The sequence below is a fragment of the Schistocerca serialis genome, chromosome 5, assembly GCF_023864345.2.
Source record: "Schistocerca serialis cubense isolate TAMUIC-IGC-003099 chromosome 5, iqSchSeri2.2, whole genome shotgun sequence".
Classification (NCBI taxonomy): Eukaryota; Metazoa; Arthropoda; class Insecta; order Orthoptera; family Acrididae; genus Schistocerca; species Schistocerca serialis.
Window position 1 is genome coordinate 315040646 of NC_064642.1, and position 25942 is coordinate 315066587.

A 25942-nucleotide genomic window follows, 5' to 3' on the forward strand; every position below is an offset into this window, starting at 1 on the left:
GAGAAGGTACAAAGTGAGGTGGGGCTCCATCATGTTGGAACCACATCCGCTGTCGAGTAACAAGTAAGATGTTTTACAGGGACATGGGTAGTAAGTCTCTGACAATCACTGTGTTCACTGGTGGAGGGAGAAGAAACGGGCATAGTACGTAATCATGGACAATGCCTGCCCATACACTGACTCATAATCTGTGTTGGTGGCTCTTCATAACTGTAGCGTGGGGATTTTTATCGGCCCAAACATCACTATTGTAACTATTTAGCATTCTGTCTCTGGCGAAGTAAGCTGTATCCGTGAGAACTACTTGTGCAGGAAAGTGAGGATCGACTTAAAGGCACTACAAGAACCGTTGGCTGAACACGACAAGAGAACCAAAGTCAGCACATGGCAAAGCATGCACTTTCTGTGGATAGTACTGGTATAGCTGCATTTCCCGTAATACTCGCCACACAATACTCTCCAAAGCATTCATTTCACGTGCAACTGATCGAGTGCTGATTGCAGGCGCCTCACGCACTCGAGCACGCACTGCATCTTGTAAGTCGGGAGTTCGTGTAATTCATCGTCATCCTTGTTCATTGTACTGTAATACCAAGTGCTCCGTTTCAATTAATCGTTGCAAGTCTTGGAAACATGGTGTGAGCCGGATGTCTTCTATGAGTATTTGGTTCTGTACAACCTTTCCGCATGTTTCCTGCTTCCATATGCTTGCCCATACATGAAAATCATTTCTGCAAGTTCCGCCACTGGGTACAATTCCGTTTAGTTAGGGCTTATCGACTTTAGTACTTCAACTTGTAAACGCAGACTGCGGTCTACTGCAGTACCGACATTGTATACCATGATTGCCCATGTCAGTACAAAGTACGCCATCTGCATTGGATTAGTTGAGTTTTGCCCCAACCTGCACTTAAGTGCTCGTCGGGACTGCCTGTTCTAAAATCTTAGAATTAACACACATTAACCATTCTCCATCATCTCTGAAAGTTTGTAACACATCACGGATTCATCCTAGATATTTTACAGCAGATAGTCTCAGACTCGATCGTATTTCAGGGCATACAACAAGTAAGGTTTCCTCCTCTCCTCAAGAACAGGCCATGAAGACCCAATGGTACCGACCGGCCGCCGTGTCATCCTCAGCACATGTGTGTCACTGGATGCAGATATGGAGGGGCATGTGGTCAGCACACCGCTCTCCCGGCCATATGTCAGTTTTCGAGACCGGAGCCGTTACTTCTCAATCAAGTAGCTCCTCGTCTTGCCTCACAAGGGCTGAGTGCACCCCGCTGGCCAACAGCGCTCGACAGACCGAATGGTCACCCGTCCAAGTGCTAGTCCAGCACGACAGCGCTTAACTTCGGTGATCTGACGGGAACCGGTGTTACCACTGCGGCAAGGCCATTGGCAAGTAAGGTTTAGTGTTCAATAATAAAATATTGGAATGAAATTAAATGATTTAATATCGGTTATGTGATGAGAATCTCCGAAAACTTTGATTAATATCAGACTGGTGCTTCATGGTGTAACACTTTCTACTTCTATAAAAATACATTTTACAGACTTCCGCCTACTGTTACAGCCCGTACAGCGCTGGGTAGCTGCATAAAAATATGCTACCGGTATCGTCCAAGATACCGCAATATTCTCGGAACTTCGTTGCAATCCTTCATACAGGAAGCGGCACAACGACTGGGTGAGTGGAGCGCGACCTGCGGGTCAGGAGTTATCGCCCCCAGTGCGTCGCCCCAGGCCTTCAGTGACTCTGCCAAATTCGGCTAAAAGACCTTGTACTAATCTTGAATAGACATCGGCCTTGACGCAACAGCAGCAGAAAACTGCAAAACATTTCCCAATCAAAGACCCCCTTCCTTCCAAGCAGTGACACCAAACACCGTCCGGAATTTTTCGGTAGTCGATCACGTACTGCGTTGTGCAGAAGATTACGAGAGGAATAGTTATTTTGGTTTTTCGTGCTACATGCCCTAACAGAGTAGTTATGAAATGTGGAAAATAACTTCCTTCATTGTGGCCCTATTGTATGGGTGTACGGAAGAGGAAGTTTTCGGGGTTCAAACCGCCCCCACCCCGAACGAGATTCCCCTTTACCACAGGTATCTGCTTTTCGCGGTGCGTGGTATCGGTACATTGAATGGCTGAGCGAGACCTCCGTGAAGGCAACGATCTAGGTCCTTTGTGTTCTCACATGTAACGTGTTCGGCGCAGCTCCTGCCGCAATTCTAATATTAGGCTAGTGCGTAAGTTCATAGCGTTTTTCCATAAGTTTAATAAACGCAACAGATACACATAACAGATTTTAGTCATCAATAAGATATTCTCCTTCACTATTTACAACAATCTTCAAACGCTGGGGTAACTTTTAGATTTCATGGCTGCAGAAATCTCGTGGTTTTCAAGCGAAGAACTCATCGAGCCATGCTCGCAACGCATTTTCATACGGAAAGGAAGGTCCTTGAATTTTGGTCTATAGTGAGTGGTAAAGATGAAAATCTGACGGCACAAGATCAGGTGAATAATGTGGCTGCGGAATGGCTTCCCAACCCAACTCCAGTATAGTGTTTTTGTCAGTCCAGCAGAATACGGGTGGGTGTTAGCGTGGAGTAGTATCATTCACGCATTCTTCCTGGTCGTTGTTCTTGGATTCTGTCTGCAAACGTCTCAGTTGTTGACAATAACTGTCAGCAACTCGTAGAACACCACACGCTGCTGTTCCCCCAGATGCATAGCATTATCTTTTGGGGTGGTGGTAGTACGTTTCTATAGAACCAAACTGCTGAGGTGATCGGTCCCTAGGCTTACACACTACTTAATCTAACTTAAACTAGCTTACACTAAGGACAAAACATACACCCATCCCCAGGGAGGACTCGAACCTCCGACGGGGGGAGCCGCGCAGATCGTGGCAAGGCGCTTAAGACGGCGCGGCTACTCCGCGTGGCTTTTATGGATGCGTGCAGGTCTTTTTATAGGGAGTTGCTCCCTTGTTTGGGCTCAACCATTTCTTTCTTTTCCTTAAATTAGCACAAAGACACCATTTCTCGTCACCGTGACGACGCACGGTAGGGGTGATCGGTATTGTTAACGAACCAGTTGATGAGTAACGTAGAAGTAAATATCCACGGAGTAGTGAAGCAACTCAAATCACTTAATAATAGCAAGTCTTCTGGTCCAGACTGTATACCAATTAGGTTCCTTTCGGAGTATGCTGATGCATTAGCTCCATACTTAACAATCGTATACAACCGTTCGCTCGACGAAAGATCCGTACCCAAAGACTGGAAAGTTGCACAGGTCACACCAATATTCAAGAAAGGTTGTAGGAGTAATCCACTAAATTACAGGCCCATATCGTTAACGTCGATATGCAGCAGGATTTTAGAACATATATTGTGTTGCAACATTATGAGTTACCTCGAAGGAAACGGTCTATTGACACACAGTCAACATGGGTTTAGAAAACATCGTTCCTGTGAAACACAACTAGCTCTTTATTCACATGAAGTGCTGAGTGCTATTGACAAGGGATTTTAGATCGACTCCGCGTTCCTGGATTTCCGGAAGGCTTTTGACACTGTACCACACAAGTGGCTTATAGTGAAATTGCGTGCTCATGGAATATCGTCTCAGTTATGTGACTGGATTCGTCATTTCCTGTCAGAGAGGTCACAGTTCGTAGTAATTGACGGAAAGTCATCGAGTAAAACAAGAGCGATTTCTGGCGTTCCCCAAGGTAGTGTTATAGGCCCTTTGCTTTTCCTTATTTATATAAACGATTTGGGAGACAATCTCAGCAGCCGTCTTCGGTTGTTTGCAGATGACGCTGTAGTTTATCGACTAATAAAGTCATCAGAAGATCAAAACAAATTGCAAAACGATTTAGAAAAAATACCTGAATGGTGCGAAAAGTGCAGTTGACCCTACACAACGAAAAGTGTGAGGTCATCCACATGAGTACTAAAAGGAACTCGTTAAACTTCGGTTACACGATAAATCAGTCTAATGTGAAAGCCGTAAATTCAGCTAAATACCTAGGTATTACAATTACGAACAACTTAAATTGGAAAGAACACACAGAAAATGTTGTGGGGAAGGCTAACCAAAGGCTGCGTTTTATCGGCAGAACACTTGGAAAATGTAACAGACCTACTAAGGACACTGCCTACACTGCGCTTGTCCGTCCTCTTTTGGAATACTGCTGCGCAGTGTGGGATCCTTACCAGGTAGGACTGCGGGGTACATCGAAAAAGTTCAAATAAAGGCAGCTCGTTTTGTATTATCGCGAAATATGGGAGAGAGTGTCACAGAAATGATACGGGATTTGAGCTGGAAATCATTAGAAGAAAGGCGTTTTTCGTTGCGACGGAATCTTCTCACGTCCGAATACGAAAATATTTTGTTGATACCGACCTACATAGGGCGGAACGATCACCACGAAAAATATGGGAAATCAGAGCTCGTACGGAAAGATATAGGAGTTCATTCTTTCCGCACGCTGTACGAGATTGGAATAATAGAGAATTGTGAAGCTGGTTCGATGAACCCTCTGCCAGGCACTTAAATGTGATTTGCAGAGTGTCCATGTAGATGTAGAACAAGCAGAGACAGACGTGTGGCATCCCACTGATTTTTGTGATTTTGGCTTTGAACATCTGGTACCCATGCATCACATTTTCGAACCTTCCCCACTGTATGCAAATGTCGCACGATGGTGGAATGATCACAGTTCATCACATTTTCAAGTTCTCGAGCGCACTGACGTGGGTCATTAAGTTTAAACGATCTTCATGAAACCCCGAAGGTCTTACTGATCGTGGAGAAACACTAGTGCCAAAACGCTCCTCCTCAAAGTGAGAAAACCCTTTTCTTGCCGTGCTCTGTCCATTGGCGTTATCCCCCCCCCCCTCCCACACACACACAGCGCAAATGCTTCTGACTGCCTCCACTGCTGTCACCCCTCTGTTGAACTCCAACGGAAGAACACATCGGAAATCTTCTGATTTCTCCTTTTTCTAACATCCACAGCTCTACTCATTATCTCAAAATGACAATATGTTAACTCAAATAATTGTGAACAACAAATAAAAAATGACAATCGACAGTTAAACTCATAGCAACCGGAATACCAACATGGAAAGCAAAACCGCCTCGAAGTTAGGCACCAAACCAAGATAAAGGCGCGATCGCGTCGTCAACCTGACGACAGACAGCTGTCAATGACAATGCGCGCTGGTTTCCTATGTTCCTTGGTATGTGATAGCGCCGCGGTGTCGGTCTTTTTCTGAAAGTGACTCTCATACCTTAGTCCGCTCCTTACATCCACGCTCTGCACTGAAGCCGCATAGTGTGAATCGACCTGGAAAAGCTGTTTAAAGGAAAGGCTGGATCAATTATTCTGTCGCTTAACTTAGAAGGTTCGTTCTATCTGGTCTGACTAAAGCCGCCAAATAAAACAAGTTCTTGACTAAAATGTCTGTACTGTACCCTCACTTTAGTAATACACGTGCTGCTATCAAGTCCACCCTAGCACACAGTTCCTGAAGCGAAAGCGTATACTTGCACGTACTTTGCACTACTCCGTTCACTAACATAGCATGTTCTCTCTCTAGGGCAGCAACTGTTCCCCGTCAGTAAACAGTTGGGAAGTTCACACAGTGTTCATCAGTTTAGTATGTTCACGTAGTAATACGCAGTTCCTCGATATTCAGTAATCTGAAGTTTCTGAAATAAGACTACACAGCATGCTACACGGAATAATATAGCCTGTAGGAAGAAAGTCAACATTTTTTTTTTAATCACGAACCTTTTGGAAACGCCATTTACAACAGAGCTCATTAGTTTTCTAACCACTAATCGTCTGACCAAAAGCAAATTACAATATTTTTTATAAACTTACCAGAACACCGAATAACTAGTCTTCATGCTACCGAGGCTCACTCACGAGTCCTCGAGACGAGCGACTGCAAATTCTCCTACTTCTAGAACAGACTATCGTTCTCCTCTCAAAATGGATGGAATATAATTTAGCGAATCAGCTTCATAGTTTTTCGTGGAAGCACCTCTCCCTAACTCAGAATTTCGTTAATTATTTCCCAAACGTTGTATTTTTCGAAAAGAAAATACACTCAGAAGAACCTCATCTTTACAAGTCTTGAGGATGGAAGTAAAGATTTTGTTTTTCGAATCCTTAAACTGGCTACATAACAAATGCATTTCATGGCATGTATGTGACTGACTGCACGATTACGCAGCGTGATTCGCGTGCTCATGTTTGTAGAATTTCTTCACGTTTTCTAACCTCAGCTTTTGGATTTGAGCAATGTATTGTTGTGGTCTGGATAAAAATTTTGCGGATGTGAGACAAACAGTTACCTCCACTGACTTTCGTATGCAGAAAAGAACGTTCTGAACTATTTGAAAACTCAGCGTCTGTTGGTACTAGTACATAACAAATTAATTCAGACTCACCGTAGGTTATAGTGAACTTAAGCAACTTGCAGTAGTAAATGGGATGTCGGACGACATGCGAACAAAGTTCATACTGTCGTAAGTTACGATGCTAGCTGGATAGCGCGCTCCGTGTCAGAAGGGGAAAGCTGAGCACCAGAAAATATGTTTTATTATCTGTCGCTTCTGCAAGGTTCTCGAAATGTATTGTGTGTTATGTTTATACGTTCTGGAGTATTCGATGTCTGTATAAATATCGCCACTCTCCATCCAGCAGTATAAGGAAAGGAAGGAAGGAAGGTTAAGGTTCAACGGCCCATCAACAACGAGGTCCTTACAAACGGAGCACAAACTCTCCCGTTATTTTTTAAGGGTTGGGAAGGAAATCGGCCGTTCCCTTTCAAAGGAACGATCCTGGTATTTGCCGAGAGTGATTTGGGGAAATAATCGAAAAACTAAATCTGGATAGCTCCAGAGAGTTATCCACTGTGTCATGTAGCACCGTTCAAGGGGACAGGTCTTTTTTGGCTGTACGAAGGTGTCAGTAATAAATGTGCTTTCAGTGCTAAGTGTTGAACTTCACTGATAATCCTGCCTTCGTATTTGGACTTGATTGTGGTTACGACATGACATTGTTTGGCGGAGGCACCAAGTACTTCAATACACTTACACCACCATAGCACCAAATAAGCAACATAAAAGCCGTCGCTTTTTCGGACAGGAATTGGAACACAAGTAGTACATCGTTCCTAAGATCATTACGTTCAGGACACGGATGGATTCCAAAACAACAGCATGCCACCTGCACATCAAGCATCCATTTGTGTTTTCTGGAGACTCTGGTCAAGGCTCGACGAAATGCTAAAAGGATTCGACTGAGTCGTCAGGTGGGATGACATGACGTGCCTGGCAAATGTATTCTTTTACCTGAACAGCACAGTCCAGCATTGGTTCGATAACAACAAAGAGAAGCTCAATAACTTGGACAAATTCCACACTGAACTGAAGAAAACGTTAGGTGACAATCAGCAGTGTTCGCTTTGTGCTGGAACAAATGGTTCAAATGGCCCTGAGTACTATGGGACTTAACTGCTGAGGTCATCAGTCCCCTAGAACTTAGAACTACTTAAACCTAACTAACCTAAGGGCATCACACACATCCATGCCCGAGGCAGGATTCGAGCCTGCGACCGTAGCAGCAGCGCGGTTCCGTACTGAAGCGCCTAGAACTGTGTGCTGGAAAAATTGAAGATCAGTGATTAAGGTCATGGGGAAATAACAGAGTCTTAAACTGACAGAAGTCATCGGATACCCGCTAATATCATGTCGGACCACCTCCTGCCCGGCATAGTGCAGCAACTCGACACGGCACAGACTCTTCAAGTTGTTCGAAGCTCCCTGCAGAAATATGTAGACCTCCATAATTGAGAACGTGTTGCTGATGCAAGATTGTGTGCACGAACTCGATTATACCCCGTAAATGGTCGATGGGATTCATGTTGGATGATCTGAGTGGCCAAATCATTCGCTCAAACAGTACACAATATCTTCAAACCAGTTGCAAACAGGCATGGTGACAACGTGCACTGTCATCCGTTAAAATTCCATCATTGTTTGGGAACACAGAGTCCATGAATGGCTGCATTTGGTTTCCAAATAGCCGAACATGGAAATTTCCAGTCAATGATCGGTTCAGATGGACGAGAGGATCCAGTCCATTCCAAGTAAATATAGTCCCCACAACCAGTGTGCACAGAGCATTGTTGACAACTTGGGTCCATGCCTGCATGGAGTCTGTGCCACACTCAGATCTTACCATCAGTTCTTACCAACTGAAATCGGGACTCATCTAACCATCTCACAGTTTTCCAATCATATAGCATCCCAATGATATGGTCAAGAACCCAGAGGAGGCGCTGCTGGTGACGTCATACTGTTAGCAAAGACATTGGCATCAGTCGTGTGCTGCCACAGCCCACTAAAGCCCAATTTCGCCCTAACAAATATGTTCGTCACACATCCCGCATTGATTTCTGCGATTATTTCACACAGTGTTGCATTTCTGTTAGCACTGACCCGACCTCTATGGAAACACCGCTGCTCTCTGTCATTAAGTGAAGTCCGTGAGCCATTGAGTTGTCCATGGTGAGAGGTAATGCCTGAAGGGCGATATTCTCGGCACATTCTTAACATTCTAGATCTCGGATTATTGAATTCCTTAACGATTTCCTAAATGGAATGTTCTATGTGTGTAGCTCCAACTACCATTCTGCATTAAATGTCTGTTAATACCTGTTATTTAGCCTTAATTATGTTGGAAACCTTCCCACGTGAATCGCTTGAGTAAAAAGACAGCTCCACCAATTCACTGCCCTTTTATACCTTGAGTATGTAATACTACTGCCATCTGTATACGTGTGTATCGCTATCCCATTACTTTTGTCACATCAATGTACATACAGAATGCTTTGGCCCTATGTCAAATTGTGACTGAATATGACAGAAGCAGGCCAGATCTCACACTTGATGAAAGGAGTTACAGAAGATATGTACCAAGCTCTTCTGATAAACGATCTTGTGGCGACAGAGGAATTCGTCAATGGTGCCAGCGAAACCATGAAATGCAACAGAAAAGAATTAGTCAAATCAGGTATGATCAACTGCCAAATGTGGTCCCTACAGCAGATGTGGAAGACCACACGAGCTCGTCCTCCTCATACACCAGATAGTAAGAGAAGAAACACAGCAGCGTATGTTATGCATCACAAGTGGCCAAAGAGAGCTTTGGATAATTAACTATCACAAGCAACCACAACTCATCCCTAAAGGTATGTGCACAGGAACAAATAAACCAGCCCAGGTCAGGCAGCTCAGTGTCACTGATGAAGTTATGTGCTCTTCTATCATTACAGACAACACAGTGGAGGAAGCTACTAACTGCCAACAGGATCTGGTCTCACTGAAGAACAATGTTAGCAAATGTTTGCAGTTCTGCAGCAGTTTTTGGATGCTTTCATATCCAAAATGGAGGAAACATAGGCCAAGCAGCCAAAAGCGTGGATCATCCACCCATTAGCCAGCATTCATATAGGTTGTTGCTGATGGAACGACACATACTTCAGGGATAAGCAGAGAAGATGTTGCACGGTGACACCATCAGTGAATGTTCAGAGAATCCTTAGTCCTTTCCTGTGGCCCTAGCGAAGAAGAATGACAGCACATAGAGTTTATGCAATGACTACAGGCAACTGAAGAAAATCACAAAGAAAGACGTCTACACACTCACTGCCGCACATTGCTGACACCCTGTATGCTTGAAGGAGCAAAGTATTTCTTTACTGTGGACATGCAGACAAGCTATTCGCACATCGAGGTTGACAGAGAAGAAACTGTTTTTATAACTCCTGATGGCCTCGATGACTTCAAAGTTATGCCATTTGGACTATCTAATACTTTTAGCCACCTTAAATGAATGACATGTGTTTGCTACTTTGATGACATCATTTTTTCAAAGATATCTGAACAACATCTAAGCCACCCGACAACCATGTTGACATGCACTCAGACTGCAGGCCTCTGCCTGAATAAATGTGCCTCTTCATTGCGCAAGAAATATAAAAGTTGGGGCCCCAAGTTAATGGTGATGGAATCCATCATGATTCATGGAAAGTAAGAGCATTCATAGATTTTCTTAACCCTTGGCACATTCATGATGTGATAAGTTATGTAGGCACGTGCTTGTATTACTGGCAGTTCATACAGGGCTTTCGTACCAAGTTACACCCCTTGCAAGAACTATTGCATGGCGATGCCAAATTTTCTTCGAACAAGGTACTAGAAAGACCTTTCCTTGTCCTTAAGGAGGTGCTACCATCTTCTCTAATCCTAGCATTGCATGATGAGAATGCTGAGACAGAACTTCACACCAACGCTAACAGTTTTGAGACAGGAGCAGTTCTTGTAGAACTTCAGGTATTTGTTGGAAGGTGATAGCTTATGTTTCCAAAGCACTCTCTCCAAATCTGATATGAACTACTCTACAACTGAGAAAGAGTGCCTTGCAGTTATTTGGTCCATTAATAAGTTAAAGTCACATTTATTTGGCAAACCATTCATAGTTCTGATGGACCCCTATTCTCTGTGCTGACTGACTAGCCTGATGGGTCTATCACGTCCACTGGCATGATGGACACTGAGGCTTCAGGATTATGTCTTCACAGTGTTATACAAAAATAGGCACAAACACAATGATGCTAAAAGTCTTTCAATGAATCCTATGGCAGAACAAAGCAGTGTGGACAAAATATCAGTCATTGCTGCAATAAATGTCATTACAGCTGAACAGAGGGAAGATCCAGCATTGCTGAAACCCACAGAAGCCTTGAAAGAGGAGGAACTAACCAAAGGAAGATTACAATTAATAAATGGGACACTGTATATAACAAACTATAATCCAATGGGATAGAAATAGTTGTCCAGCATCCCAGCTAACCTATGGCCAGCTATCCTGAAGTTTTTCCATGACACTCCGACATCTAGTCATCTGGAATTCATGAAAGCTCTAGATAGGAAAGGGATGCGAAGACCAGGATATCGTTCTCAAAAACACAGAAAATGTCAATATTAAAAAACAAGATTTGGCACATTACATCAACAATCATTTCATAAATGCAACAACTTCATTAAACACAAAATTTACAAACCAAGAAAAACCTGAATTTCCAAAAGCTTCTTGTAGCATGATGATAGATCCAATAAAATGAACATGAAGTGTTCAAAGTAATAAAAAGCTTGAAACCTAAAATGTTAGCAGGAGTAGATGAGGTGCCTGTTTATATCATAACAATGACAGCTGCACAAATTGCAAGGCCCTTATTTAGTGAAGGAGTGTTTCCAGAAAGGATGAAAATGTCAAAAGTGAAGCCATTATTCAAAAAAGGTGACAAGCATAAGGTAGAAAACTGTCGGCCAATATCCCTCCTTCCAGCATTTTCCAAAGAAATAGAAAAATTAATGAAGCACAGAATCAACAAATATCCAAATGAACACAAATTACTAAATAGAAATCAGCATGGCTTCCAGGCAGGTAAAAATACAGAAACAGCAGTAATGTGCTCACTGAACAAATAATCAAAAATCTAGAAAAAGACAACAGTGTAGTAGGAATAAATTTAGATCTCTCCAAAGCATTTGACACAGTCAATCATGGCATTCTTCTAGAAAAACTGGGAGCATTAGGTATCCATGGGACAGGGGAAAAGTGGTCTGAATCATACCTACAAAACAGAACACAGATTGTAGGACTGATGTCAGATTACTCAAACCACAAAATAAATTTAGTACTAGATGCAAAAAAGTGGAAATAGGAGTGCCACAAGGCAGTATTCTAGTTCCCTTATTGTTCCTCGTCTACATAAATGACTTTCACACCTCAGAGGGAGCAGCAAAGGCCATACTATTTGCAGATGACACTAGTGTGATAATAGGTGCACCAAGGCAAATGCTACAAACAACTACTGATCAAGTAATAAAGAATGTCCACACTTGGTTCAATGCAAACTGGTTGACTTTAAATGCAAATAAAACATAATTATATGCAGTTTGGAAAAATATGTCAAAATGTAAATCATGATCCATTGTTGGGTCACAAGGCCATAGACAGAGTGGCATCAAAAAATTGCTGGGGATTCATGTAGATGAAAATTTTAATTTTAATGATCATGTAAACTTGTGCAGAAACTTAACTCAGCTTGTTTTGCTCTTAGAATTATTGCAAATGTTTGTACTGTAGAGGGTGCCAGGATGGCATATTTTGGCTATTTTCAGTCTCTTGCAACATAAGGAATAATATTTGGGGTTCCACCACTTGCCGTCTGAAACAAATCTTTCTGTTACAGAAGAGGGCTATCTGAATAATAACACACAGTCATCCACAGGCACAATGCAAACCCTTATTCAACAAGCTAACAATACCTTCCTTACACACACACACACACACACACACACACACACACACACACACACACACACACACACACGTGTTTTATATGTTAGGGCCCACCTTGCAGATTTTCAGACAAATGCTGACTTGCATAACTACAATATTCGAAATAGCACAGCACTCCATTCTCAGTGAACAAGAGCACACACACAAAGGCATGTGAGCCATACGGGTACAAAACTCTACACATACTGCCAGCCAATATCAGAAAGTTAGAAGATGAAAACAGATTTAAATAGAATTTAAAGAATTTCTACTTGAACAATGTTTTTATTTGGTAAATGACTATTTAAGCCAATAAATAATTCTGAAAATGTTTATATTAAGGCAAAACTGAAAACACTGTCTTTCATCCCCTAAAGTCTCTGTTAATTTTTTAAATCTGATGGACAGCTGTTGAGTGTGGTAAAATCTTTACTGAATTATTGTAGTGCATATAAGGGCTTCCTGCTTAGGGAAGACAAAAGTAAAGCCTGAGGACAAACAGACTATGCAGTTACAATACTGTTAGTATACATGTATAAAAAGTTGTATTACTGTGTCTTGTATGACCAAGTATTATTCTTAGTACACTTTTTGTACAATTTTGTATGTATTATTCTTTGTACTACTTAATGTAAAAATTAAGATATCAATATAATGGAAGGAAACATTCCACGTGGGAAAAATTATATATAAAAACAAAGATGAGGTGACTTACCGAACAAAAGCGCTGGCAGGTCGATAGACACACAAACAAACACAAACATACACACAAAATTCAAGCTTTCGCAACAAACTGTTGAAATATGTCTGCTTGTGTCTGTATGTGTGGATGGATATGTGCGTGTGTGCGAGTGTATACCTGTCCTTTTTTCCCCCTAAGGTAAGTCTTTCCGCTCCCGGGATTGGAATGACTCCTTACCCTCTCCCTTAAAACCCACTTCCTTTCGTCTTCCCCTCTCCTTCCCTCTTTCCTGATGAGGCAACAGTTTGTTGCGAAAGCTTGAATTTTGTGTGTATGTTTGTGTTTGTTTGTGTGTCTATCGACTTGCCAGCGCTTTTGTTCGGTAAGTCACCTCATCTTTGTTTTTATATTTAATGTAAAATTTTGTATTTTCCTTTTGCACAGATTGTTTCCCATAAATTTACATGTACCTTTGAACAACATTCGTACAATATTTATTGTCTACAGATGGATGGATAAATAAATAAAAGATGCAGATATCACATGCCACGTTTTTACAGATCCATTAGACACCATGCGAGCCACCTGTGGGGCATCTGGTATCCATTCCACCAGCAGCAGTGTTGACCTGAAATTGATCTCTTAGGGAGATTCCCAAAGTCAAGACATGGGAATAGATAGATAATAGTCTGTACTAACAATCAGCCATTATGCTGTCACCAAAGCTGTGCTGACTGGAAATTGAAGTTTTCTTGTAGAAGACGTAATTCTGAAGCATGGAACACCCTAAATAATGATCTCTTGTCATGTGCAAGAAGTCAAGTCAATGCTAGTATCAGAGATCATTTCACACTGAAACATCACTCACAGGATGACAACTGCCTACCACTCACAGACAAATGGCATCACAGAATGCTTTAATAAGATGTTGGCAGCTGTGCTTTCAATGTGTGCCGATGTTGAATAGAGAGATTGGTGTACAATACTGTCCATCATGTCATTTGTATACAATACAGCAAAGCCCGAGAATACGGGCTTGGACCAGGAGAGTTATGTTGCCAAGCTCCAACCAGTGAGATACATCCCAGGAGATTTAGCATGGATATTTATGCCTGTGTGGAAAGTGGGACTATAGGAAAAGTTACTAAAGTGCTATTAGAGCCCTGTCGTATCTTTTGTCACTTGTTGGCTGCCACATATGGAGTTGAGCATTATGACCCTCCACTGAAAATATGAAAGCACTGAGAAGTTATCCATATTCTTTGTATGGAGCACTACTACAGTCTTACGGCACAGGGCTTCTTGTGCAATTAAACTGAAGACACACTTGACAACCTCAAAGCATCAAAGTGAGGAGATCACCAAAGTGAATTGGATGTGGCAGCATGTCCAGAATGCGATGATCTGCCAGTACTGCCATAAAGAAGACCATTGACAAGATCTAGATCCAGGATACTGTAGCTGGCTCGAAAGAGAGCTTCTGAAATTGCAGATCACTGTTTCTCCATGAGAGGGTCAAAGGCACAAGCTGTGGTGTGTATAACATGGTGTAGCAATTTGCATCAATGGGTGGTGTGCTGAGGTTCACAATTTCAAACCCAACAACCAGAAATTGTTACTTAGTATTTATCAATCCCAGAATGTTCTCAAAATTTCTTGTGTTTGTATATTCCAGAATATTTTATGCTTGTATAAATAACAGAACATTCCATAGTGGATTTCAGTTCTTTTCTGTCTGCTCACCAGTGTTCATAACAAATGTGCTTTCAGTGCTAAGTGTTGTACTTCACTGATGACCTTGCTATTGGTTGGTTGGTTGGTTAGTTGATTTGGGATGAGGGGACCAATAAGTGAGGTCATTAGTCCCATCAAAATAGGGAAGGAAGTCAGCCATGGCCATTTGAAGGAACCATCCTGGCATTTGCCTGAAGAAATTTAGGGAAATCACAGAAAACCTAAATCAGGATGGCCGGACGTGAGATTGAACTATCATCATCACGAACGTGAGTCCAGTGTGCTAACCACTGCACCACCTTGCTCAGTCCTTGCTTTTGGATTTGGACTCAATTGTGGTTATGATCTGACAATATCATTTGGGTACTAGTTTTGTCTGTTTCTTGTTTAACAATGTTGCAAATAGTTTCTGGCTAATTGTTTGGATTAGGTGTGGATGTCAGTGTAGTTATTAGCATTAACTGAAAGGCTCATGTAGAATGCGAACAGAAAAAGTGATACACTTTTAAACACTATATTTGTGTTTGATGAATTAGAACTAAGTATTGCTTGAAAAAACACTTCACACAACTGACGGCCACAGCTTCCAAAAGAGCTGATGTTTAGAAAATGTAGTTAAAAGCAGTGCTCATGCAAAACCATACATAATACTCAGCTTTAAGTAATGGTTGAGTGAACACCAAGATTTCTCAATGGAAAGAATCCTTAACTGTGGTGAGTACTGTAAAAGAGTCAGGGTTTGTTTTGGTAACACTTCAACATCAGCCATAATGATCATGATCCATCACAGGATGTGATTATGATATCAAACAGGCAGTTCAGACCTACAGCATCTGCATCAAACAACAAACCACCTGGATGATGTAAACAAATAAAACATCAGGGGCTAACTAATGGTATCACCTTCAGGAATATCTACTTAATATGACAAACATCAATCTTGTTGTGGAGTACCCCCCCCCCCTTTTTTTTTCCCAACAGCCAATTGTTATGCTGCAACTACAAGATCTGTCCAAAAAATTCCAGAACATTTGTAATTACACCCCAATGGTGTGCTGGAGTGAAATACACACGCTTGTGTTTCATTGTTGTACGTCTGTTAGTTATTGTTCAGAGCTGTATTGAGTAGAAAGTTGTGTCACACAGTTTGCGAATTTCAAGATGACAGAGTTAGAGGAGCAACATGTCTGCATTAAATTTTGCACAAAACTCAAGAAAACCTTTATGAGACACACCAAAAGATGCAGGAAGCATACAGTGATGAGTGCTTAAGCTGTACTTTGTGTTACGAATGGTTCACATGGCTTAAAAATGGTCAGACAGAGGTTAACGATGACCCTTGTTCAGAACACCCTTTGACATCCACCGAAGGACTAGTTCATCATGAATTTGTGCCAAAGGGGTAAACTGTTAATCAATGGCATTGTCTGGATGTGCTGTGATGCCTGCAAAAAAATTTGAGAAGTAAACGGCCTGAAATGTGGCGAAACTAATCATGGCTCTTGCATCACAATAATGCACCCACATATTTATCCTTCTTGGTGTGTAATTGTTGCATAAAAAAATAAAATCACTGTGCAACCTCAACCTCCATACTCTCCAGATCTGTTCCCTGTAGACTTTTATTTATCTACAAAGTTGAAAACCCCATTGAAAGGATGAAGATTTACAATGATAGACGAGATAAAAGAAAATTTGTAGACAGCGGTCCATGTCATCCAGCCAGATGCATACCAACGCTACTTCCGGAAGTAGAAACAGTATTGGGAGTGGTGTATCAATTTTGAAGGAGAGTATTTCGAAGGAGACCATGCACAATAAGTAAATGGTAAGCATAGAAAAATTTTGCGAACAAAGTTCTAGATTTTTTTTTGAACAGACCATATATTCATAATATGAACCATCTGAACAACCATGTGCAATCGTGTAGTTCTGGGAGAACACTGCAACTAATCACAAAATTAGAATGATCACAGCAAATTTACAAAGAATTTTTCCAGAGCACTTTACCATGTTTCCATGTCTGGTCATGTTACATGGACACTCTACTCACTAAACTTATCAGTGTCTGATTATTTTTCTGTAGGGTTCCTGAATTCAAAATGTGTGCTAACAGGACATTGCTTAAAATATAACATTCAGAGTTGATGGAAGGCTGTAAGAAGTTGACACACTTTATAAAGTAATGGAAAATGTGTGCACTTGTGCTGAACATGGCCATGACAATGATTGTGGCAACACAAAAGACATTCTTTACCAAAATTAATGTATGATACGAATGAAGACTATGTAATGTTCTTTCAGACAATGAAAATTATTAAAGAGCGTACACTCCGCTGCAGAGTGAAAATATCATTCTGGAAACATCCCCCAGGCTGTGGCTAAGCCATGTCTCCACAATATCCTTTCTTTCAGGAGTGCTAGTTCTGCAAGGTTCGCAGGAGAGCTTCTGTAAAGTTTGGAAGGTAGGAGAAGAGGTAACGGCGGAAGTGAAGCTGTGAAGACGGGCTGTGAGTCGTGCTTGGGTAGCTCAGATGGCAGAGCACTTGCCCGTGAAAGGCAAAGGTCCCGACTTCAAGTCTCGGTCTAGCACACAGTTCTATTCGCCAGGAAGTTTCAGTGTAGTAGTTGATAGGTGATTTATACTGTTTGCCAGCAAGAGTTCTTAAAGTCTTTGTAGCAGTTGGTCGGATTGGTTCAGGCACAGCTTCTGAGGTGATAATGGGTGATGCGAACAGATGCATTTAAATACAATGTGATTCATTGTGTCTCCGAGTGTTCACCTTTTACGTAGAATATGGATTGGTAGTGCAAGGTGATCTGATTGTATTACCGACAGTCAACATTGAGAATTCCATAAACTGCTGGAAAGTTGGCACTACACAACATATACTGCTGGATGCTATGGTTTTGTGCAGCACTGAGTGGCATGGAATGAGGTTGGTGTTGTTTTAAACTGATGTGAAGCAATATCATGAAATGTGGACCATTTAACTGTTCTGTCATCGACATGGCACTTGCTGCTACTGGTCTTGTTTCCCAAAGTTATGGAAAGTTGTGGTTTGTTCATTTTTTTTCTATTTTGTTCGCTGTCGTGTGGACTAGCAGCGTTGCTTTACACCCTTACGTGGGAATGTGTTTACACACATCTTCCCAGTGTGTGTCGTCTGTGCAAAGAGCTTTCCAAGTTTGTTAAATTATTGAAGCATTTGACTCTGGCCCCATATGGGTGATGCAGTGAAAGTCTTATCTGTAATCATACCTTGGTTAAGCTGTTATTTGCCATAAGGATTTTAGGGATTAAACATTAAGGATGTGATAGTGGTTCCCACATTGTTCTACGTAAAATCGAGGCTTAAGACAAGGTGTGCCAGCATGCTGTTTCACTGCTGGTCAGTGTATATTCAAATTCTAAAAAATAAAAGATTTAGAATCACTGATATCTCAAAGGGCCACCTCTTTAATCTTAGAAGTGGTGCACTATGGTAAATTAAGTATTGTTTACTTCTTGGTTTAAGATAATTTACATCTGGAGTAAGGCTGTTAAGCACAAATTCTTTGGCATAACTTTTATCTTAAGATGTGCTCAGCCATCAAATATCACAGTGTGATTTGTTTGGGTTGTGGTGTTTTGGCAGTAATGAGTTAAACTGCAATGCTGGCATGATAAGCCAGTGCAGAGGGCAATAACAATTGTGTTGCACGTGTGTGTTTTGTACTGGATGATGTCCACAGGGTGTGTGTGTGTGTGTGTGTGTGTGTGTGTGTGTGTGTGTGCGTGTGTGTGTGTGTGTGTGTGTGTCATATCTGGTTTATGTATATTGTGATTCTTGTCCACAGAGCCAAAGTAATTAAATTTTGTATTTATTTTTGATCAATTTTATTAATTAATTTTTTATCGAGTAAAAATTTTATTTTTGAACAGATACACTGTTAAGATAATAATGTCAGGTTGTGTGGATAGACAATTCAGATTTTTTTTATATAATTTATTGAGAGCCTGAAGTGAATGAAATTGCTTTGATCATTTGAATCAGTTTTAACTATTTCCAGTATTTCATAGTCTGTCTGCTTTGCCATTGGATTAACTAGTTTCATCATGGGAATATTGTAAGAGGGCTGTTACCTTATACCTGTCTTAGTTGTAGGTTGAGATTGGTGCTTGCAAATGAAGAAACTGTGGTACCCAGCATGCAATTGTTTTCTTACTTTGAGCTTCACCAAAGAAAACATTATCAATTAGGATCCTTCAGTCTTTATCCATCCGTGTGGGAAAGTTAATCGCCGAGATCAAACTCTAGGATAGAAATAGGGTTCCCGGTCATTTTTCCTATCAGAATCCTTTAGAACTGCCTGGTGCTGTCTGTCATACAGCACAGTAAGGAATCTATATTCCTTATAAACAATTCAAAATTTCATGGGTGTTTATACAGTTTCAACAAAAAGTGAATTATTTTTCAGTGTTAATTCACAAGCACATACCGTACTTCTATGTATTGATCACTAAAAAATCTACTTCCCTCAATGTTTTTGAACTTGTGTTTGTCTTAATATAAGGAACAACTCGTTCTCTCCCCATATTAATTCTACTTGAGTAAGTTGCTAGAGCGTAATCTTTTACATTTACTTGTCTAACCCTGTGGTTATGTGGTGCTCAGATGAGCACAAGATGTCTATCTTTTCAGAGCACTCTAAATTTTCTGAACAGAGAGGGACCTCTTTTACCTTATTACTCAAACTTCTAATATTCAGATGGAATGAGCTAACCTTATTTTTCTGTGCATTCCTAAGCATTTGTGGGGCTCTTCAGTTATTAGGCTGGCTGAACTCTGATTCTAAACTAAAAAAAGGTACCTCTCTGACACCCCTGCCCCTCCCTGGTCCCCCCCACATGTTTTTTGCAAGAAGCTCAGTCAACTACTTTCTCAGTACTGCATAATATGTGACCACAACTTTAGAAATAATGCATGAGGGTAAATCAAAAAATTAAACAGAATATTATAAATCATTGGGTGTATATATTGATAAAATACTGAAATCAATGTCACATGTTACAGATCTTAAAAGTTTGCAACTTTTGCATTACAGATAATTTCACAAATTGGAGGTAAAAATGTAGAAAAAAAGTTACTTACTTTTCCTGTTTTCATTCACTGATGTCTTATGGCATCATATTCTGGGGTCACTCACTGCCAAGGAAAAATGTGTTTGCTACACAAAAGAGTTTAATAAGAATAATGTGTGGTGCCCATTCTAGAACCTCTTGTAGACAGCTTTTCAAACAGTTAAATATACTGACAACAGCATCACAGTATATGGTATTTGTTGTCAGCTATCAATCACAGTTTGAAAACAACAGTAACATTCATAAACAAAAGATTAGAATGAAAAATGATTTGCACTACCCATCACTCAGCGTAAGTGTTGTGCAAAAATAAGTTATATATTCAGCTATAAAAAATAGTTCACCACCAAATTTAATGGATAACAAAATTAACTTCAAACACTTTTCTCCATTTCTGGCTTGGCGGATGGAGTGGTAAATTTCAGGTTATCTTTTCCAAGGGTTAGAGTTCACTCTGTACTTGGTTATAAGACCTTTTCTGGCAGTTAATCTGGCATTACAGCTGGCAGTACTTTGCTTGCACAAAATGAGCCTAAATGCATAGTGGCATGGGCTTCATATCAAACTGTAGGTAGGGCATACCACCTTTTAAAATTTATGCCTTTCGACAGCTGTGTTCAAACCAACTTTCATGTTGATGACAACTTTTCTTTATCACACATTACAGTAGTAATACTCATAGCACAATCACAGCTTATAGTGCCAACTGTGACAAAATGACTTCATTGTATGTGGAGATCAGATCAAATAAATTGACCATACTGAATCAGAATACAATTACACTTTCATAATAAAACCAAACAGGTAAAAATTGTTGAGAGAAAAAACTTTCTGTAACTGTCTTGATTAGAAAAATTTCTAAGATCTAAAATGAAGCACAAATATAATAAATAAGCTAAAGTGAGAAAGCTGCAAGAGTCTACTGAATTGGACTAAGGATTACATGATACAACAATTAAAGACATGAGTAACCACTCTATTGAGATGGGAGGGGGGTTGGTGGCAAGAATCAGCCACACTCATACTGAAGTACTTTCAGCCTCTTTATTGCTATTAAACTATCTTAAAGTGCATCTAAACTGAAATCAACGAGTCAAATTAATCAGTTACACAATTATTTAAATAACATTCAATGGAGATTACTTAACTTGGAGATTTTTGGAACAAGCTGGTGCCATTTGTGTGATTTGGAAGAGCAGAGTTTGAATCGTTTACCTGGGAATTTTTCAGAGACTGCCTGTCTCCCCGTCATTATGTTTAAACACTCAATAATGAGTATGATTGCTTCAAAATTTATGAGATCAACTTAACAAGTTTTGTTTCTGTTTTACACCATATGTTCATTAACATATCCCCAACAGTTATAAAGTTATGGAACTTTCTTCCTTACACATTCACCTTTAACTTGCAACCAAAGTTCCACAAATCTAACTTCACAGGTCAACATACAGTTTGCCTCATAGTAGCTAGTTACAATTAGCTCCACTGGTCTTCCTAGAGGTTGTGCAATTATGGTTGATTACAATGTTTCCACAGAGAGATACTCTGCCTTGTGTATCAAAATTTGCAGTCTCCCTTCTCACATTTTTTTGTCTTCAGTCTTCTGAATCGTTCGATGTGGTCCATCATGAATTCCTCTCCTGTCCCAACCTTTTCATCTCAGAGTAGCACTTGCAATCTATGTCCTCAATTATTTGCTGGATTTATTCCAATCTCTGTCTTCCTCTGCAGTTTTTGCCCTCTACAGCTCCATCTAGTACCATGGAAGTTGTTCCCTGATGTCTTAACAAGTGTCCTGTTATCCTGTGCCTTCTTCTTGTCGGTGTTTTCCACATATTCCTTTCCTCGCCACTTATGCGGAAAACCTCCTCATTCCTTACCTTATCAGTCCACCTAATGTTCAAGATTCTTCTGTACCACCACATTTCAAATGCTTCAATTCTCTTCTGTTCCAGTTTCCCACAGCCCATGTTTCACTGCCATAAAATGCTGTGCTCCAAACATACATTCTCAGAAATACATTCCTCAGACTAAGGCCTATGTTTGATACCAGGTGTGTAGTTACATACTGAAAGACCCCCAGGGTATCGTAAAGTTAAAATTTATTAAAAACAAAAAATGAAACACTAATCAAGCATAAGTGTTGGCAAAGACATTAATTATGAATGTGCGGTAAGGCACAGACAAATGAAAAACAAAACCATCACTCATTTTTCTTTGTACATGATTTTGTTTTCCACTCTCTCATATGTAGGAGGATGATAACGATGTACGACTTAAGGTATGAAGTATTACAAGTGCTACGCATCATATGTGTATATAAATAAAAGTATATTTAACAACAGTATTAAGTATTTTTATGGAAGTGAAGTGGAGCCAAGTTAAGAAGGATTTTCTATTTTTTTGACATGCACTGGTGTCCTTGAAGTCGGCTGCCTGCATCTACAATTGAAATGTAAGGGAGGAAGTCCAAATAGCACAAATTCAAACAAGCAGAACATGTCTAATAATGCAACTGTATTATCCTTTAAATTTTTTTCCATTCATATAGATTTTATTAAAATTATTATAACACACAGAAAACTTCTCTTGGCCAGGAATGCCCTTTTTGCCAGTGCTAGTATGCTTTTTATGTTGTCCTTGTTTCTTTCGTCATGGGTTATTTTGCTGCCGAGGTAGCAGAATTCCTTCACTTCATCTTCTTCATGGTCGCCAATTCTGTGTTAAGTTTCTCGCTGTTCTCATTTATGCTACTTCTCATTACTTTCATCTTTCTTCAATTTATTCTCAATCCATGTTCTGTACTCATTAGACTGTCCATTCCATTTAACACATACTCTAACTCTTCTTCAGTTTCGCTGAGGATTAGAATGTCGTCAGTGAATCTTATCCTTGATGTTCTTCCACCTTGAATTTTAATACCACTCTTAAACCTCTCTTTTATTTCCATCAGTGCTTCTTGAATAAATAGACTGAACAGTAGGATTGAAAGACTATATCCCTGTCTTACAACCTCTTTAATCCAAGCACTTCGCACATGGTTTCCTAGTATTTTTGTTCCCTCTTGGTTCTTGCACATACTGTCTTTTACCCATTTTTCCCAATAACTTACCCGTAGTCTTCTCAGAATTTTGAACATTTTGCACTGTTGAATACTTTTTCCAGCTCTACAAATCCTATGAACTAGTCTTGATTTTTCTTCAGTCTTGCTTCCATTACCAACATAACTGCCTCTCTGGTACCTGTACCTTTCCTGAAGCCAAACTGATCATCATCTAACAGAAATACAATTTTCTTTTCCATTCTCTCTCTCTTTTTATTCCAAAATCAGATAGTCATTGCAAGGCATACTCATGAGCAGATATAGACTCGTATCATGATTTAGTATCACACAGTGCACAAACAAGTGGTATATGAAAATACTAAGGAAATAAGCAGTTCAGTTGAAGAGGAAAGGACCTCTCTAAAACGTTCAATCACAGAAGTGGGAAGGAAAAACATAGGTACAAGGAAGGTAACTGCAAAGAAACCAGGGGCAATAGAAGAAATACTTCAGTTGATTGACAAAAGGAAGTATGAAAATGTTAAGGCAAATTCATGAATACAGAAAAACAAGTTACTTAGGAATGAAATAAATAGGAAGTGCAGGGAAGCTAAAGCAAAATGACCACATAAAAAATTGAAATATCGAAAAAGAGATGATTGTTGGAAGGACTCACTCAGCACACAGGAAAGTCAAAACAATCTTAGGTGAAATTATAAGCAAGGGTGGTAATGTTAAGAGGCAATGGAAATTCCACTTTTAACTTCAGGGGAGAGAGTGGATAGGTGGAAAGAGTATAATGAAGGGCTGTTTGAGGCGCAGGACTTGTCTGACGATGTGACAGAAGAGGAAACAGAAGTCAACAGGGAAGAGATAGGGGATCTAGTATTAGAATCAGAAATCAAAAAAGCTTTATAAGACTTAAGATCAAATAAGGCAGAAGGGATAGATAACATTCCTCAGAATTTCTAAAATAATGGGGGAAAGTGGCAACAAAACAGATATTCATGTTCGGGTGTAGCATGTATGAGAGTGACGGTACACCATTATAGACTTTTGGAAAAATGCCGTCCACACAATTCAAAAGACTGAAAGAGCTGACAAATGCAAGAATCAGAAAATTCAGAAGCTAATTAAAGACATTTGGACAAAAGGAATCACACCCAGTGACTGGAAACAAGCACTGATTCGTCCTCTCCACAAAAAAGGAGATAAAACAGACACCAACAACTACAGGGGTATATCCTTGTAACCAGTAACATACAAAATACTGTCTAAAGCACTTTTAAATAGAATAGAAGAACAAGCAGGTTCTAACATAGGAGATTATCAAGCAGGATTTAGAAAACATAGATCATGTGCAGAACAGATTCTTAGTTTAAAAACAATTTTGAGAGTGAGAGCTATGCAAAACAAAAATACAGTAGTTACTTTCATAGATATCAAGAAGGCCTACGACTCAGCTGACAAACGCTATTCCAGATACTTTATGAAATTGCTGAACCATTCAAAATCAAAAAAAGGAAATGAAATGAAATGATTATATGGCATTTGGCCGGGATATCCCCTTCGGGGTTCAAGTTCGAGAAGGAGATCGACTGTCCTCAATTCTCTTTAACTTGGTTTTCGATAAAATAATAAAAACATGGGAAAACACATAAAAAAAAACGGGGGCACACACGGTATAAGCATGGGCCAAGGAAAGATCAAATTTGAAGTGAAATGTTTAGCCTTTGTGGATGATATGGCATTGATAACTGAAAGCCAAACAAATGCAACAGGTATGCTTGATCTGTTACACAAGACTGCTGAAAAGACTGGGCAAAAAATATCTTATGAAAAAACTGATTATATAGAACACAAACATAATACAGAAAAGACCGTGAAAACAAAGTATGGAAAAATGAAAAGAGTTGATAAATTCAAATACCTTGGGGAGTGGATCCAAGCCAATGGACTGGATAACACAACAAATAAAGAAAGAATAAAAAAGTTAAAATTTGCAAATAAATTAACACAAAACTACTACAATAAGAAATCAATGTCCATACAAGCAAAGATTAGACATTATAATTCAGTAATTAGGAGACAAGCAACTTATGGATCAGAGTGCCTAACATTGAATAAGAAAGGCGAATTAAGAGAACTAGAAAAAAGACAGAGAAAAATACTAATAAAAATTCTAGGTCCTGAGAAAAACAACGAAAACAGGTGGATTAAAAAATTTTATGGACATTTAAAAAGAACGGAAGAGACACAAATTACAAAGAACATTTTTAATTACATTAGTAAGCTGAAAACAACTTTAGGATGGAGAGAAGCAGTAAAGAAAGGTGCCAACAAAACAGGGGTTGCAGAAGAAATAATAAGTGACAGGAATCACTTCAGGCTACAGATAGAAAACGCAAACTACGAAGAACGTCGACTCAAGAGAGTGAGGACAGATGAACAGTTGGAGAGAAAATGAAGAAGTACTGGGAAGAATGGAAGAAAAAGAAACCCATAAGTCTTAAGTAGGATGTGGTCAAATACCACTTGTTTTGCATTGATTCTTCTTGACTTGTCGTTTAAACTTCAGCCAACTCTTCATCATTACTAAATTATGATATGAGTCTATATCTGCTCATGAGCATGCCTTGCAATTGAATATCTGATTTTGGAATCTCTGCCTGACCTTGACGTAATCTAACTGAAATCTTCTCTTATCTCCTGGCCTTTTCCAAGTATACCCCCTCCTCTAGTAGGTCTTGAACAGATGATTTGCTATTACTACCTAAAATTTATTGCAGAACTCGAACAGTATATCCTCTCTCTCATTCCTACTTCAAAGCCCATGTTCTACCATGACCCTTTCTTCTACTCCTTCCCCTACAACCACATTCCAGTTCCCCCAATACAGGGTGTCCC

The 25942-nt window shown here is 40.0% G+C and overlaps 1 pseudogene; it reads right to left on the bottom strand.

Moving 5' to 3' along the window:
- Positions 1 to 1291: 1291 nt before the first annotated feature.
- Positions 1292 to 1409, bottom strand: LOC126482815 (5S ribosomal RNA; annotated as a pseudogene).
- Between the last annotated feature and the right edge of the window lie 24533 nt (positions 1410 to 25942).